Here is a 16,685-nt window from a genome sequence, read left to right as displayed (position 1 = left end):
CCCTAGGGCTTAAGCCCCAGGACTTGCTGACTGAACTTCTTAAACGCCAAAATAAAATTTCGGCCTTCTTGATACTCAGATCAAGGTGGGACTTCCAAGTAAGCTTGGCATCGAAAGTCACGCCAAGGTATTTGACCTCGGAGGACTTCTTTAAAACCTGTCCAAAGAAGGAAATATCGTTGAATAGGTCATTAGTCCTTTTCCGAGTAAACGGTACAAGGACAGTCTTGTTGGGATTGACGGTTAGGTTAACACCCCTACACCAATCCTCAACATCATGCAAGACAGATTTCATCAGTGCAGCGATAGTTGTAGGGAACCTCCCTGTATCAATCACTGCGATGTCATCCGCATAGCCAAAACAGTGACATTCCCTCTCCCCGAGTCGACCCAGCAGCTCATCCACCACCAGGCACCAAAGAAGAGGGGAAAGAACCCCTCCCTGAGGACAGCCACGGTCGGTGGAGGTCTCCAAGGTTTCCCCGAGAAGAGACGCCGTCACCCTGCAATACGTGAGCATGGATTTTATCCAACGACACAAAGTGTCGTCAATACCAAACCGCTCCGCAGCGCGAAGGATGACTTCACTAGAGACCCTATCAAAGGCACCCTCAATATCAAGGAAGATGGCCAAAGACATCTCCTTGAACTCGATGGCCCTGTCAAGGCAGTTCAAAATGCCATGAAGCGCCGTCTCTGTGGACTTGCCTTTCTGATAGGCAAACTGAAAAGTGGACAGGGGTGTGTGGGATAGAACACCATCCCGTAGATACCTGTCCACCAATTTCTCTAAAGTCTTTAGGAAGAAAGAGGTAAGACAGGTAGGTCTGAATGCCTTAGCCTCAAGATAGCTCGTCTTCCCAGGTTTGGAAATAAAGATAACCTTCGAGCGCTTCCAGAAATCTGGAATATGCGCCAGAGCAATGCAGGCTCTAAATATCCTGCACAGATAAGGGCCAATGGCGTCTATGCCTTCCTGGAGGAGGGCATAGTCAGACTTTTTCCACAATACCTGACGAACATTTAATTTTTGGGCTTCCATGGCGCAATGGTTAGCGCGTTCGGCTGTTAACCGAAAGGTTGGTGGTTCGAGCGCACCCGGGAGCGGTGTTGTGTAGTCTCAAATGTAACGTAAAAAGAAAAGTTTTTCCACAATACCTGACGAACATTTAACTTTTGGGCTTCCGTGGCGCAATGGTTAGCGCGTTCAGCTGTTAAACGAAAGGTTGGTGGTTCGAGCCCACCCGGGAGAGGTGACGTGGGGTCTCAGATGTAGCGTAAAAAGTCAAAACTTTTCCACAATACGTGACAACCATTTAAGTTCTGAGCTTCCGTGGCTCAATGGTTAGCGCGTTCGGCTGTTAACCAATAGGTTGGTGGTTCGAGCCCACCCGGGAGAGGTGACGTGGGGTCTCAGATGTAGCGTGAAAAGTCATAAATTTTCCACAATACCTGACAGCCATTTAATTTCTGAGCTTCCGTGGCTCAATGGTTAGCGCGTTCGGCTGTTAACCAATAGGTTCGTGGTTCGAGCCCACCCGGGAACGGTGTTAAGGGATCTCAAATGTAACGTAAAAAGTCAGAGTTTTTCCACAATACCTGACGAACATTTAATTTTTGGGCTTCCGTGGCGCAATGGTTAGCGCGTTTGGTTGTTAACCGAAAGGTTGGTGGTTCGAGCGCACCCGGGAGTGGTGTTGTGTAGTCTCAAATGTAACGTAAAAAGAAAAGTTTTTCCACAATACCTGACGAACATTTAATTTTTGGGCTTCCGTGGCGCAATGGTTAGCGCGTTCGGTTGTAAACCGAAAGGTTGGTGGTTCGAGCCCACCCGGGAGCTGTGTTGTGTAGTCTCAAATGTAACGTAAAAAGAAACGTTTTTCCACAATACCTGACGAACATTTAATTTTTGGGCTTCCGTGGCTCAATGGTTTGCGCGTTCGGCTGTTAACCAATAGGTTGGTGGTTCGAGCCCACCCGGCAGCGGTGTTATGGGATCTCTAATGTAACATAAAAAGTCAGAGTTTTTCCACAATACCTGACGAACATTTAATTTTTGGGCTTCCGTGGCGCAATGGTTATCGCGTTCAGCTGTTAACCGAAAGGTTGGTGGTTCGAGCCCACCCGGGAGAGGTGTTGTGGGGTCTCAGATGTAGCGTGAAAAGTCATAACTTTTCCCCAATACGTGACAACCATTTAATTTCTGAGCTCCCGTGGCTCAATGGTTGTCGCGTTCGGCTGTTAACCAATAGGTTGGTGGTTCGAGCCCACCCGGGAGAGGTGACGTGGGGTCTCAGATGTAGCGTAAAAAGTCAAAACTTTTCCACAATACGTGACAACCATTTAATTTCTGAGCTTCCGTGGCTAAATGGTTAGCGCGTTCGGCTGTTAACCAATAGGTTGGTGGTTCGAGCCCACCCGGGAGAGGTGACGTGGGGTCTCAGATGTAGCGTGAAAAGTCATAACTTTTCCACAATACCTGACAGCCATTTAATTTCTGAGCTTCCGTGGCTCAATGGTTAGCGCGTTCGGCTGTTAACCAATAGGTTCGTGGTTCGAGCCCACTCGGGAGCGGTGTTAAGGGATCTCAAATGTAACGTAAAAAGTCAGAGTTTTTCCACAATACCTGACGAACATTTAATTTTTGGGCTTCCGTGGCGCAATGGTTAGCGCGTTCGGTTGTTAACCGAAAGGTTGGTGGTTCGAGCGCACCCGGAAGCGGTGTTGTGTAGTCTCAAATGTAACGTAAAAAGAAAAGTTTTTCCACAATACCTGACGAACATTTAATTTTTGGGCTTCCGTGGCGCAATGGTTAGCGCGTTCGGTTGTAAACCGAAAGGTTGGTGGTTCGAGCCCACCCGGGAGCTGTGTTGTGTAGTCTCAAATGTAACGTAAAAAGAAACATTTTTCCACAATACCTGACGAACATTTAATTTTTGGGCTTCCGTGGCGCAATGGTTAGCGCGTTCAGCTGTTAACCGAAAGGTTGGTGGTTCGAGCCCACCCGGAAGAGGTGTTGTGGGGTCTCAGATGTAGCGTTTAAAAGTCAAAACTTTTCCACAATACGTGACAACCATTTAATTTCTGAGCTTCCGTGGCTCAATGGTTAGCGCGTTCGGCTGTTAACCAATAGGTTGGTGGTTCGAGCCCACCCGGGAGAGGTGACGTAGGGTCTCAGATGTAGCGTAAAAAGTCAAAACTTTTCCACAATACGTGACAACCATTTAATTTCTGAGCTCCCGTGGCTCTATGGTTGTCGCGTTCGGCTGTTAACCAATAGGTTGGTGGTTCGAGCCCACCCGGGAGAGGTGACGTGGGGTCTCAGATGTAACGTAAAAAGCCAAAGTTTTTCCACAATACCTGACGACCATTTAATTTTTGGGCTTCCGTGGCGCAATGGTAAGCGCGTTCGGCTGTTAACCAATAGGTTCGTGGTTCGAGCCCACCCGGGAGCGGTGTTAAGGGATCTCAAATGTAACGTAAAAAGTCAGAGTTTTTCCACAATACCTGACGAACATTTAATTTTTGGGCTTCCGTGGCGCAATGGTTAGCGCGTTCGGTTGTTAACCGAAAGGTTGGTGGTTCGAGCGCACCCGGGAGCGGTGTTGTGTAGTCTCAAATGTAACGTAAAAAGAAAAGTTTTTCCACAATACCTGACGAACATTTAATTTTTGGGCTTCCGTGGCGCAATGGTTAGCGCGTTCGGTTGGAAACCGAAAGGTTGGTGGTTCGAGCCCACCCGGGAGCTGTGTTGTGTAGTCTCAAATGTAACGTAAAAAGAAACATTTTTCCACAATACCTGACGAACATTTAATTTTTGGGCTTCCGTGGCGCAATGGTTAGCGCGTTCAGCTGTTAACCGAAAGGTTGGTGGTTCGAGCCCACCCGGAAGAGGTGTTGTGGGGTCTCAGATGTAGCGTGAAAAGTCATAACTTTTCCCCAATACGTGACAACCATTTAATGTCTGAGCTCCCGTGGCTCAATGGTTGTCGCGTTCGGCTGTTAACCAATAGGTTGGTGGTTCGAGCCCACCCGGGAGAGGTGACGTGGGGTCTCAGATGTAGCGTTTAAAAGTCAAAACTTTTCCACAATACGTGACAACCATTTAATTTCTGAGCTTCCGTGGCTCAATGGTTAGCGCGTTCGGCTGTTAACCAATAGGTTGGTGGTTCGAGCCCACCCGGGAGAGGTGACGTAGGGTCTCAGATGTAGCGTAAAAAGTCAAAACTTTTCCACAATACGTGACAACCATTTAATTTCTGAGCTCCCGTGGCTCAATGGTTGTCGCGTTCGGCTGTTAACCAATAGGTTGGTGGTTCGAGCCCACCCGGGAGAGGTGACGTGGGGTCTCAGATGTAACGTAAAAAGCCAAAGTTTTTCCACAATACCTGACGACCATTTAATTTTTGGGCTTCCGTGGCGCAATGGTAAGCGCGTTCGGCTGTTAACCAATAGGTTCGTGGTTCGAGCCCACCCGGGAGCGGTGTTAAGGGATCTCAAATGTAACGTAAAAAGTCAGAGTTTTTCCACAATACCTGACGAACATTTAATTTTTGGGCTTCCGTGGCGCAATGGTTAGCGCGTTCGGTTGTTAACCGAAAGGTTGGTGGTTCGAGCGCACCCGGGAGCGGTGTTGTGTAGTCTCAAATGTAACGTAAAAAGAAAAGTTTTTCCACAATACCTGACGAACATTTAATTTTTGGGCTTCCGTGGCGCAATGGTTAGCGCGTTCGGTTGTAAACCGAAAGGTTGGTGGTTCGAGCCCACCCGGGAGCTGTGTTGTGTAGTCTCAAATGTAACGTAAAAAGAAACATTTTTCCACAATACCTGACGAACATTTAATTTTTGGGCTTCCGTGGCGCAATGGTTAGCGCGTTCAGCTGTTAACCGAAAGGTTGGTGGTTCGAGCCCACCCGGAAGAGGTGTTGTGGGGTCTCAGATGTAGCGTGAAAAGTCATAACTTTTCCCCAATACGTGACAACCATTTAATGTCTGAGCTCCCGTGGCTCAATGGTTGTCGCGTTCGGCTGTTAACCAATAGGTTGGTGGTTCGAGCCCACCCGGGAGATGTGACGTGGGGTCTCAGATGTAGCGTTTAAAAGTCAAAACTTTTCCACAATACGTGACAACCATTTAATTTCTGAGCTTCCGTGGCTCAATGGTTAGCGCGTTCAGCTGTTAACCGAAAGGTTGGTGGTTCGAGCCCACCCGGGAGAGGTGTTGTGGGGTCTCAGATGTAGCGTGAAAAGTCATAACTTTTCCACAATACGTGACAACCATTAAATTTCTAAGCTTCCGTGGCTCAATGGTTAGCGCGTTCGGCTGTTAAACAACAGGTTGGTGGTTCAAGCCCACTCGGGAGCGGTGTTAAGGGATCTCAAATGTAACGTAAAAAGCCAAAGTTTTTCCACAATACCTGACGACCATTTAATTTTTGGGCTTCCGTGGCGCAATGGTTAGCGCGTTCGGCTGTTAACCGAAGGGTTGGTGGTTCGAGCCCACTCGGGAGAGGTGTTGTGGGGTCTCAGATGTAGCGTGAAAAGTCATAACTTTTTCACAATACTTGACAACCATTAAATTTCTAAGCTTCCGTGGCTCAATGGTTAGCGCGTTCGGCTGTTAACCATTAGGTTGGTTCTTCGAGCCCACTCGGGAGCGGTGTTAAGGGATCTCAAATGTAACGTAAAAAGTCAGAGTTTTTCCACAATGTCTGACGAACATTTAATTTTTGGGCTTCCGTGGCGCAATGGTTAGCGCGTTCGGCTGTTAACCGAAAGGTTGGTGGTTCGAGCTTACACGGGAGCGGTGTAAAGGGATCTCAAGTGTAACGTAAAAAGTCAGAGTTTTTCCACAATACCTGACGAACATATAATTTTTGGGCTTCCGTGGCGCAATGGTAAGCGCGTTCGGCTGTTAACCAATAGGTTGGTGGTTCGAGCCCAGCCGGGAGAGGTGTAGTGGGGTCTCAGATGTAGCGTGAAAAGTCATAACTTTTTCACAATACCTGACAACCATTTAATTTCTGAGCTCCCGTGGCTCAATGGTTATCGCGTTCGGCTGTTAACCGAAAGGTTGGTGGTTCGAGCCCACCCGGGAGAGGTGTTGTGGGGTCTCAGATGTAGCGTGAAAAGTCATAACTTTTCCACAATACCTGACAACCATTTAATTTCTGAGCTTCCATGGCTCAATGGTTAGCGCGTTCGGCTGTTAACCAATAGGTTTGTTGTTCGAGCCCACCCGGGAGCGGTGTTATGGGATCTCAAATGTAACGTAAAAAGTCAGAGTTTTTCCACAATACCTGACGAACATTTAATATTTGGGCTTCCGTGGCGCAATGGTTATCGCGTTCGGCTGTTAACCGAAAGGTTGGTGGTTCGAGCCCACCCGGGAGAGGTGTTGTGGGGTCTCAGATGTAGCGTGAAAAGTCATAACTTTTCCACAATACCTGACATCCATTTAATTTCTGAGCTTCCATGGCTCAATGGTTAGCGCTTTCGGCTGTTAACCAATCGGTTGGTGGTTCGAACCCACCCGGGAGCGGTGTTATGGGATCTCAAATGTAACGTAAAAAGTCAGAGATTTTCCACAATACCTGACGAACATTTAATTTTTGGGCTTCCGTGGCGCAATGGTTATCGCGTTCGGCTGTTAACCAATAGGTTGCTGGTTCGAGCCCACCCGGGAGCGGTGTTGTGAAGTCTCAAATGTAACGTAAAAAGCCAAAGTTTTTCCACAATACCTGACGACCATTTAATTTTTGGGCTTCCGTGGCGCAATGGTAAGCGCGTTCGGCTGTTAACCAATAGGTTGGTGGTTCGAGCCCAGCCGGGAGAGGTGTAGTGGGGTCTCAGATGTAGCGTGAAAAGTCATAACTTTTTCACAATACCTGACAACCATTTAATTTCTGAGTTACCGTGGCTCAATGGTTTGCGCGTTCGGCTGTTAACCAATAGGTTGGTGGTTCGAGCCTACCCGGGAGCGGTGTTATGGGATCTCAAATGTAACGTAAAAAGTCAGAGTTTTTCCACAATACCTGACGAACATTTAATTTTTGGGCTTCCGTGGCGCAATGGTTATCGCGTTCGGCTGTTAACCGAAAGGTTGGTGGTTCGAGCCCACCCGGGAGAGGTGTTGTGGGGTCTCAGATGTAGCGTGAAAAGTCATAACTTTTCCACAATACCTGACAACCATTTAATTTCTGAGCTTCCATGGCTCAATGGTTAGCGCGTTCGGCTGTTAACCAATAGGTTTGTTGTTCGAGCCCACCCGGGAGCGGTGTTATGGGATCTCAAATGTAACGTAAAAAGTCAGAGTTTTTCCACAATACCTGACGAACATTTAATTTTTGGGCTTCCGTGGCGCAATGGTTATCGCGTTCGCTGTTAACCGAAAGGTTGGTGGTTCGAGCCCACCCGGGAGAGGTGTTGTGGGGTCTCAGATGTAGCGTGAAAAGTCATAACTTTTTCACAATACCTGACAACCATTTAATTTCTGAGCTCCCGTGGCTCAATGGTTTGCGCATTCGGCTGTTAACCAATAGGTTGGTGGTTCGAGCCCACCCGGGAGCGCTGTTTTGGGATCTCAAATGTAACGTAAAAAGTCAGAGTTTTTCCACAATACCTGACGAACATTTAATTTTTGGGCTTCCGTGGCGCAATGGTTATCGCGTTCGACTCTTAACCAATAGGTTGCTGGTTCGAGCCCACCCGGGAGCGGTGTTGTGAAGTCTCAAATGTTACGTAAAAAGCCAAAGTTTTTCCACAATACCTGACGACCATTTAATTTTTGGGCTTCCGTGGCGCATTGGTAAGCGCGTTCGGCTGTTAACCAATAGGTTGGTGGTTCGAGCCCAGCCGGGAGAGGTGTAGTGGGGTCTCAGATGTAGCGTGAAAAGTTATAACTTTTTCACAATACCTGACAACCATTTAATTTCTGAGCTGCCGTGGCTCAATGGTTTGCGCGTTCGGCTGTTAACCAATAGGTTGGTGGTTCGAGCCTTTCCGGGCGCGGTGTTATGGGATCTCAAATGTAACGTAAAAAGTCAGAGTTTTTCCACAATACCTGACGAACATTTAATTTTTGGGCTTCCGTGGCGCAATGGTTATCGCGTTCGGCTGTTAACCGAAAGGTTGGTGGTTCGAGCCCACCCGGGAGAGGTGTTGTGGGGTCTCAGATGTAGCGTGAAAAGTCATAACTTTTCCACAATACCTGACAACCATTTAATTTCTGAGCTTCCATGGCTCAATGGTTAGCGCGTTCGGCTGTTAACCAATAGGTTTGTTATTCGGGCCTAGGGTTCGAAAATTACGGTAATTTTGGAAAATGGTAAATTACGCCGTAAATTACCGCGTAAATTACCGCGTAAATTACCATTCACGGTAATTTACGAAATTCAAAAATTAAATTATGTTGATCGTTTATAAGCTAAATAATGAAAAATATCACTTGAACACAGCTATTATTTTTATAGCATAGTATCGTACATTATTTAAACACCGAGTTTTGATGTTTGCAGCTCCAAAATACTTTTGAACAGCAAGATCCACTTGCTTCTTCTTAGCAATTTTGCGAATTATTGCTATTTCACGATTTTAGAAAAAAATTCTAGAGAAGGGCCGAATCCAGTTTAAACTGATACCGATATATCGGTTTAGTCAAATTTCGGTACCGATATTGGTATTGGCCCATCTCTAGAAATTTCGAACAACTACAGCTTTCCAGCAAAGAGGGTAGAAAGAGGGGGAGTAGAAGCTAGCGGCTTTGGCAAGGCATTTTGAGTGTTCTCGCTTTTCTTTTTCATTTATTTGTTATATTTTCCTCCTAATATCCGGTTCACCGTATTTCAACCAATAAGAGGGCAGAGAAAGATGCGCGCGCGCACCGGAAGCTTAGAGGTAAACTTTCAAAGCGAGAACACTCACTTAACACCAACCTTTCCGATAACAGCCGAACGAGCTGAAAATGCGCCACAGAAGCCCGGAAATTGAATGGTTGTCAGGTATCGTGGAAAACTTATGACTTTTTACGCTACATCTGAGACCCCACAACACCTCTCCCGGGTGGAGTGGAACCACCAAACTATCGGTTAAAAGCCGAACGCGAATTTCATTGAGCCACGGAAGCTCTGAAATTTAATGGTCGTCAGGTATTGTTGAAAAACTTTGGCTATTTACGTTACATTTGATATCTCACAAAACCGCTCCCGGGTGGGCTCGAACCACCAACCTTTCGGTTAAAAGCCGAACGCGCTAACCATTGAGCCACGGAAGCTTAGAAATTAAATGGCTGTCAGGTATCGTGGAAAACTTATGACTTTTTACGCTACATCTGAGAACCCACAACACCTCTCCCGGGTGGAATGGAACCACCAACCTTTCGGTTAACAGCTGAACGCGCTAACCATTGAGCCACGGAAGCTCAGAAATAAACTGGTTGTCAGGTATTGCGGAGAAACTATGACTTTTTACGTTACTTATAAAACTTAACATCAACGTTCCCGGGTGGGTTTGAGCCACCAACCTTTCCGATAACAGACGAACGAGCTGAAAATGCGCCACAGAAGCCCGGAAATTGAATGGTCGTCAGGTATTGTGGAAAAACTTTGACTTTTTACGTCACATCTGAGACCTCACAACACCGCTCCTGGATGGGCTCGAACCACCAACCTTTCGGATAACAGCCGAACGAGCTAACCATTGCGCAACGGAAGCCCAAAAATTAAATGTTCATCTGGTATTGTGGAAAAGCTCTGACTTTTTACGTTACATCTGACACCTCAAAGCACCGCTCCCGGGTGTTCGAACCACCAACCTTTCGGTTAACAGCCGAACGCGCTATCCATAGCGCAACGGAAGCTCAAAAATTAAATGGTCTTCAGGTATAGTGGAGAAACTATGACTTTTTACGTTACTTATAAATATTAACACCAACGTTCCCGGGTGGGCTTGAGCCACCAACCTTTCGGATGACATCCGAACGCGCTAATCATTGCACCACGCAGGCCCAAAAATTAAATGGACGTCTGGTATTGTAGCAAACTTATGACTTTTTACGCGACATCTGAGACCCCACAACACCTCTCATGGGTGGGCTCGAACCACCAACCTTTCGGTTAACAGCTGAACGCGCCAACCATTGCGCCACGGAAGCCCAAAAATTAAACCTTCGTCAGGTATTGTGGAAAAACACTGACTTATTACGTTACATCTGAGACCTCACAACAACGCTCTTGGATGGGCTCGAACCACCAAACTATCGGTTAAAAGCCGAACGCGCTAACAATTGAGCCACGGAAGCTCTGAAATTAAATGGTCGTCAGGTATTGTGGAAAAACTTTGACTTTTTACGTAACATCTGAAACCTCACAGCACCGCTCCTGGGTGGGCTCGAACCACCAACCTTTCGGTTAACAGATGAACGCGATAACCATTGCGCAAAAGAAGCCCAAAAATTAAATGGTCTTCAGGTATTGTGGAAAAACTTTGACTTTTTACGTTACTTATAAAACTTAACACCAACGTTCCCGGGTGGGCTGGTACCACCAACCTTTCAGTAAACAGATGAACGCGATAACCATTGCGCCCCGGAAAACCAAAAATTAAATGGACGTCAGGTATTGTGGATAACTTATGACTTTTTACGCGACATCTGAGACCCCACAACACCTCTCATGGGTGGGCTCGAACCACCAACCTTTCGGTTAACAGCTGAACGCGCCAACCATTGCGCCACGGAAGCCCAAAAATTAAACCTTCGTCAGGTATTGTGCAAAAAACACTGACTTATTACGTTACATCTGAGACCTCACAACAACGCTCTTGGATGGGCTCGAACCACCAAACTATCGGTTCAAAGTCGAACGGCCTAACAATTGAGCCACGGAAGCTCTGAAATTAAATGGTCGTCAGGTATCGTGGAAAAACTTTGACTTTTTACGTAACATCTGAAACCTCACAGCACCGCTCCTGGGTGGGCTCGAACCACCAACCTTTCGGTTAACAGATGAACGCGATAACGATTGCGCAACGCAGATGTAACGTAATAAGTCAGTGTTTTTTGCACAATACCTGACGAAGGTTTAATTTTTGGGCTTCCGTGGCGCAATGGTTGGCGCGTTCAGCTGTTAACCGAAAGGTTGGTGGTTCGAGCCCACCCATGCGAGGTGTTGTGGGGTCTCAGATGTCGCGTAAAAAGTCATAAGTTATCCACAATACCTGACGTCCATTTAATTTTTGGTTTTCCGGGGCGCAATGGTTATCGCGTTCATCTGTTAACCGAAAGGTTGGTGGTTCGAGCCCACCCAGGAGCGGTGCTGTGAGGTTTCAGATGTTACGTAAAAAGTCAAAGTTTTTCCACAATACCTGACGACCATTTAATTTCAGAGCTTCCGTGGCTCAATTGTTAGCGCGTTCGGCTTTTAACCGATAGTTTGGTGGTTCGAGCCCATCCAAGAGCGTTGTTGTGAGGTCTCAGATGTAACGTAATAAGTCAGTTATTTCCACAATACCTGACGAAGGTTTAATTTTTGGGCTTCCGTGGCGCAATGGTTGGCGCGTTCAGCTGTTAACCGAAAGGTTGGTGGTTCGAGCCCACCCATGAGAGGTGTTGTGGGGTCTCAGATGTCGCGTAAAAAGTCATAAGTTTTCCACAATACCTGAAGACCATTTAATTTTTGGGCTTCCGTTGCGCAATGGTTATCGCGTTCATCTGCTTACCGAAAGGTTGGTGGTTCCAGCCCACCCGGGAGCGGTGTTGTGAGGTCTCAGATGTAACGTAAAAAGTCAATGTTTTTCCACAATACCTGACGAACATTTAATTTTTGGGCTTCTGTGGCGCAATGGTTAGCGCGTTCAGCTGTAAACCGAAAGGTTGGTGGTTCGAGCCCACCCGGGAGCAGTGTTGTGAGGGCTCAGATGTAACGTATTAAGTCAAAGTTTTTCCACAATACCTGACGAAAAATTTAATTTCTGAGCTTCCGTGGCGCAATGGTTATCGCGTTCATCTGTTAACCGAAAGGTTGGTGGTTCGAGCCCACCCGGGATAGGTTTTGTGAGATCTCAAATGTAACGTAAAAAGCCGTGGTTTTTCCACAATACCTGACAACATTTGAAATTCTAAGCTTCCGTGGCACAATGCTAATTGCGTTCGGCTGTTATCCGAAAGGTTGGTGCTTCCATTCCACCCGGGAGAGGTGTTGTGGGGTCTCAGATGTCGCGTAAAAAGTCATAAGTTTTCTACAATACCAGACGTCCATTTAATTTTTGGGCCTGCGTGGTGCAATGATTAGCGCGTTCGGATGTCATCCGAAAGGTTGGTGGCTCAAGCCCACCCGGGAACGTTGGTGTTAATATTTATAAGTAACGTAAAAAGTCATAGTTTCTCCACTATACCTGAAGACCATTTAATTTTTGAGCTTCCGTTGCGCTATGGATAGCGCGTTCGGCTGTTAACCGAAAGGTTGGTGGTTCGAACACCCGGGAGCGGTGCTTTGAGGTGTCAGATGTAACGTAAAAAGTCAGAGCTTTTCCACAATACCAGATGAACATTTAATTTTTGGGCCTGCGTGGTGCAATGATTAGCGCGTTCGGATGTCATCCGAAAGGTTGGTGGCTCAAGCCCACCCGGGAACGTTGGTGTTAATATTTATAAGTAACGTAAAAAGTCATAGTTTCTCCACTATACCTGAAGACCATTTAATTTTTGAGCTTCCGTTGCGCTATGGATAGCGCGTTCGGCTGTTAACCGAAAGGTTGGTGGTTCGAACACCCGGGAGCGGTGCTTTGAGGTGTCAGATGTAACGTAAAAAGTCAGAGCTTTTCCACAATACCAGATGAACATTTAATTTTTGGGCTTCCGTTGCGCAATGGTTAGCTCGTTCGGCTGTTATCCGAAAGGTTGGTGGTTCGAGCCCATCCAGGAGCGGTGTTGTGAGGTCTCAGATGTGACGTAAAAAGTCAAAGTTTTTCCACAATACCTGACGACCATTCAATTTCCGGGCTTCTGTGGCGCATTTTCAGCTCGTTCGTCTGTTATCGGAAAGGTTGGTGGCTCAAACCCACCCGGGAACGTTGATGTTAAGTTTTATAAGTAACGTAAAAAGTCATAGTTTCTCCGCAATACCTGACAACCAGTTTATTTCTGAGCTTCCGTGGCTCAATGGTTAGCGCGTTCAGCTGTTAACCGAAAGGTTGGTGGTTCCATTCCACCCGGGAGAGGTGTTGTGGGTTCTCAGATGTAGCGTAAAAAGTCATAAGTTTTCCACGATACCTGACAGCCATTTAATTTCTAAGCTTCCGTGGCTCAATGGTTAGCGCGTTCGGCTTTTAACCGAAAGGTTGGTGGTTCGAGCCCACCCGGGAGCGGTTTTGTGAGATATCAAATGTAACGTAAATAGCCAAAGTTTTTCAACAATACCTGACGACCATTAAATTTCAGAGCTTCCGTGGCTCAATGAAATTCGCGTTCGGCTTTTAACCGATAGTTTGGTGGTTCCACTCCACCCGGGAGAGGTGTTGTGGGGTCTCAGATGTAGCGTAAAAAGTCATAAGTTTTCCACGATACCTGACAACCATTCAATTTCCGGGCTTCTGTGGCGCATTTTCAGCTCGTTCGGCTGTTATCGGAAAGGTTGGTGTTAAGTGAGTGTTCTCGCTTTGAAAGTTTACCTCTAAGCTTCCGGTGCGCGCGCGCATCTTTCTCTGCCCTCTTATTGGTTGAAATACGGTGAACCGGATATTAGGAGGAAAATATAACAAATAAATGAAAAAGAAAAGCGAGAACACTCAAAATGCCTTGCCAAAGCCGCTAGCTTCTACTCCCCCTCTTTCTACCCTCTTTGCTGGAAAGCTGTAGTTGTTCGAAATTTCTAGAGATGGGCCAATACCAATATCGGTACCGAAATTTGACTAAACCGATATATCGGTATCAGTTTAAACTGGATTCGGCCCTTCTCTAGAATTTTTTTCTAAAATCGTGAAATAGCAATAATTCGCAAAATTGCTAAGAAGAAGCAAGTGGATCTTGCTGTTCAAAAGTATTTTGGAGCTGCAAACATCAAAACTCGGTGTTTAAATAATGTACGATACTATGCTATAAAAATAATAGCTGTGTTCAAGTGATATTTTTCATTATTTAGCTTATAAACGATCAACATAATTTAATTTTTGAATTTCGTAAATTACCGTGAATGGTAATTTACGCGGTAATTTACGCGGTAATTTACGGCGTAATTTACCATTTTCCAAAATTACCGTAATTTTCGAACCCTAGGCCCGAATAACAAACCTATTGGTTAACAGCCGAACGCGCTAACCATTGAGCCATGGAAGCTCAGAAATTAAATGGTTGTCAGGTATTGTGGAAAAGTTATGACTTTTCACGCTACATCTGAGACCCCACAACACCTCTCCCGGGTGGGCTCGAACCACCAACCTTTCGGTTAACAGCCGAACGCGATAACCATTGCGCCACGGAAGCCCAAAAATTAAATGTTCGTCAGGTATTGTGGAAAAACTCTGACTTTTTACGTTACATTTGAGATCCCATAACACCGCGCCCGGAAAGGCTCGAACCACCAACCTATTGGTTAACAGCCGAACGCGCAAACCATTGAGCCACGGCAGCTCAGAAATTAAATGGTTGTCAGGTATTGTGAAAAAGTTATAACTTTTCACGCTACATCTGAGACCCCACTACACCTCTCCCGGCTGGGCTCGAACCACCAACCTATTGGTTAACAGCCGAACGCGCTTACCAATGCGCCACGGAAGCCCAAAAATTAAATGGTCGTCAGGTATTGTGGAAAAACTCTGACTTTTTACGTTACATTTGAGATCCCATAACACCGCTCCCGGGTAGGCTCGAACCACCAACCTATTGGTTAACAGCCGAACGCGCAAACCATTGAGCCACGGTAACTCAGAAATTAAATGGTTGTCAGGTATTGTGAAAAAGTTATGACTTTTCACGCTACATCTGAGACCCCACTACACCTCTCCCGGCTGGGCTCGAACCACCAACCTATTGGTTAACAGCCGAACGCGCTTACCATTGCGCCACGGAAGCCCAAAAATTAAATGGTCGTCAGGTATTGTGGAAAAACTTTGGCTTTTTACGTTACATTTGAGACTTCACAACACCGCTCCCGGGTGGGCTCGAACCAGCAACCTATTGGTTAACAGCCGAACGCGATAACCATTGCGCCACGGAAGCCCAAAAATTAAATGTTCGTCAGGTATTGTGGAAAATCTCTGACTTTTTACGTTACATTTGAGATCCCATAACACCGCTCCCGGGTGGGTTCGAACCACCAACCGATTGGTTAACAGCCGAAAGCGCTAACCATTGAGCCATGGAAGCTCAGAAATTAAATGGATGTCAGGTATTGTGGAAAAGTTATGACTTTTCACGCTACATCTGAGACCCCACAACACCTCTCCCGGGTGGGCTCGAACCACCAACCTTTCGGTTAACAGCCGAACGCGATAACCATTGCGCCACGGAAGCCCAAATATTAAATGTTCGTCAGGTATTGTGGAAAAACTCTGACTTTTTACGTTACATTTGAGATCCCATAACACCGCTCCCGGGTGGGCTCGAACAACAAACCTATTGGTTAACAGCCGAACGCGCTAACCATTGAGCCATGGAAGCTCAGAAATTAAATGGTTGTCAGGTATTGTGGAAAAGTTATGACTTTTCACGCTACATCTGAGACCCCACAACACCTCTCCCGGGTGGGCTCGAACCACCAACCTTTCGGTTAACAGCCGAACGCGATAACCATTGAGCCACGGGAGCTCAGAAATTAAATGGTTGTCAGGTATTGTGAAAAAGTTATGACTTTTCACGCTACATCTGAGACCCCACTACACCTCTCCCGGCTGGGCTCGAACCACCAACCTATTGGTTAACAGCCGAACGCGCTTACCATTGCGCCACGGAAGCCCAAAAATTATATGTTCGTCAGGTATTGTGGAAAAACTCTGACTTTTTACGTTACACTTGAGATCCCTTTACACCGCTCCCGTGTAAGCTCGAACCACCAACCTTTCGGTTAACAGCCGAACGCGCTAACCATTGCGCCACGGAAGCCCAAAAATTAAATGTTCGTCAGACATTGTGGAAAAACTCTGACTTTTTACGTTACATTTGAGATCCCTTAACACCGCTCCCGAGTGGGCTCGAAGAACCAACCTAATGGTTAACAGCCGAACGCGCTAACCATTGAGCCACGGAAGCTTAGAAATTTAATGGTTGTCAAGTATTGTGAAAAAGTTATGACTTTTCACGCTACATCTGAGACCCCACAACACCTCTCCCGAGTGGGCTCGAACCACCAACCCTTCGGTTAACAGCCGAACGCGCTAACCATTGCGCCACGGAAGCCCAAAAATTAAATGGTCGTCAGGTATTGTGGAAAAACTTTGGCTTTTTACGTTACATTTGAGATCCCTTAACACCGCTCCCGAGTGGGCTTGAACAACCAACCTGTTGTTTAACAGCCGAACGCGCTAACCATTGAGCCACGGAAGCTCAGAAATTAAATGGTTGTCAGGTATTGTGGAAAAGTTATGACTTTTCACGCTACATCTGAGACCCCACAACACCTCTCCCGGGTGGGCTCGAACCACCAACCTTTCGGTTAACAGCTGAACGCGCTAACCATTGCGCCACGGAAGCCCAAA

General features: G+C 46.5%; 7 non-coding genes across 7 annotated transcripts; 6 read left to right on the top strand and 1 right to left on the bottom strand.

The window, feature by feature from the left end:
• Positions 1–1,767: 1,767 nt before the first annotated feature.
• On the top strand, positions 1,768–1,840 carry TRNAY-GUA (transfer RNA tyrosine (anticodon GUA)). Its single transcript has one exon. It is a non-coding gene; the product is annotated as a tRNA-Tyr (tRNA).
• A 954-nt stretch (positions 1,841–2,794) lies between these two features.
• On the top strand, positions 2,795–2,867 carry TRNAY-GUA (transfer RNA tyrosine (anticodon GUA)). Its single transcript has one exon. It is a non-coding gene; the product is annotated as a tRNA-Tyr (tRNA).
• Positions 2,868–3,675: 808 nt separating this feature from the next.
• TRNAS-GGA (transfer RNA serine (anticodon GGA)) lies at positions 3,676–3,748 on the top strand. The gene has a single exon. It is a non-coding gene; the product is annotated as a tRNA-Ser (tRNA).
• Positions 3,749–4,703: 955 nt separating this feature from the next.
• TRNAY-GUA (transfer RNA tyrosine (anticodon GUA)) lies at positions 4,704–4,776 on the top strand. The gene has a single exon. It is a non-coding gene; the product is annotated as a tRNA-Tyr (tRNA).
• A 4,421-nt stretch (positions 4,777–9,197) lies between these two features.
• TRNAK-UUU (transfer RNA lysine (anticodon UUU)) lies at positions 9,198–9,270 on the bottom strand. The gene has a single exon. It is a non-coding gene; the product is annotated as a tRNA-Lys (tRNA).
• Positions 9,271–11,822: 2,552 nt separating this feature from the next.
• On the top strand, positions 11,823–11,895 carry TRNAY-GUA (transfer RNA tyrosine (anticodon GUA)). Its single transcript has one exon. It is a non-coding gene; the product is annotated as a tRNA-Tyr (tRNA).
• A 1,393-nt stretch (positions 11,896–13,288) lies between these two features.
• TRNAK-UUU (transfer RNA lysine (anticodon UUU)) lies at positions 13,289–13,361 on the top strand. The gene has a single exon. It is a non-coding gene; the product is annotated as a tRNA-Lys (tRNA).
• Positions 13,362–16,685: the final 3,324 nt, after the last annotated feature.

The sequence above is a fragment of the Phalangium opilio genome, unplaced genomic scaffold (genome assembly GCF_054372755.1).
Source record: "Phalangium opilio isolate 3A_F unplaced genomic scaffold, DU_Popi_V2 ptg000017l_1, whole genome shotgun sequence".
NCBI classification, from domain to species: Eukaryota; Metazoa; Arthropoda; class Arachnida; order Opiliones; family Phalangiidae; genus Phalangium; species Phalangium opilio.
Note: the sequence above shows the minus strand (reverse complement) of the source record. Positions and strands in the feature narration are given on the sequence as shown.